The sequence below is a fragment of the Mya arenaria genome, chromosome 2, assembly GCF_026914265.1.
Source record: "Mya arenaria isolate MELC-2E11 chromosome 2, ASM2691426v1".
NCBI lineage: Eukaryota > Metazoa > Mollusca > Bivalvia > Myida > Myidae > Mya > Mya arenaria.
The window spans coordinates 54,058,305-54,059,501 of record NC_069123.1 but is presented as its reverse complement, the minus strand read 5'-3'; positions in this window follow the sequence as shown (position 1 = coordinate 54,059,501).

Genomic DNA, 1,197 nt, shown 5'->3' with positions numbered 1-1,197 from the left:
ATGTCACTTTTTTCATATTGTGCTTTGTCAATTTCACCAAGCACGTGCAATACATGCATTTCCTTAGAGCACCAGACTTACTTTATGCAAAGAGTTCGTTGAAGGTTTGACATTTTTTTATAAGAACGCATAGGGTTTGTCCTGTGTGAAAACATATACAGGTTTGGATATGAATATATACGTCAGCCAATCTGAATAAAAAATGATGGCACGAGGTTTATTCTGAGCATAATCATGGTAAGATAAGTAATTTTAAGGTTGACGCCTTAGAACAAAATTCTGGTTGAGTAAATAATACAGGACAATTCCAGTAGCCAAACATTTAACGATTATTCTGAAAAGGAACAATGTTCACTGTCTAATATATTTGTACCGATAGATAGCTTCAGAATTTATTGCCGCACATGAGCACTATATCACGTCTGCGGAACAATGGCTGCTGCTATTTAAGAAGCTGTTTAGAAACCAGTGCGAAAAACATTTCCGACCACAGCACAGAGCAAACATCACGATTATGATGGTTTATTTGGGTAATCGGGGAATGCAGTTCCATATTGATATGGTTTATCTTTGTACGTACGTTATTTCTAAAAAAAAAACTATTTATGGAGAAGTACATACGATTTTCCGATTAAAAATATGCATATTCCCAAAAGAAAGTAGAAAAGGTTTAGGGATGAACTTCTTTCACTCTTGCCCAATTTAAGATACTTATAATCTACTCAAAAGTGGCCATGAAATTGAAGCAAATATCAGGTTATTGGCGACGTAGGATTTATTTGGTATTTCCTCGAAAATGTTGGAAAAATAACGATGACCTGGCATTTGTGTTATCAATTTAATTGGTTATCAACATTAAATTTTGTAGATAAAATTATTATAAATAGTATGCATCGTCCTTTATGACATATAAGGGCATTGGGAAAATAAATGTAAACAATATTAACAGAGAGACTTGCCCTTAATTAACCTCTTTATAATTTTCCTTGAAAGAATATGGCAGTCATTCAGGCAAAAATCCAATTGTTTACTTTACAATGATTTGATGTTTGAACTATTTGTTCTATTAACATGATTTGAAGTTTATCAAGGGCAATGATCAAAAAACTTTCTCTGTTCGTAGTAGACCCCAATGTTAATTATTAATTGTAAATGCATACTTTTATATTATAGATGACCAGCATATTTGACGAGTCA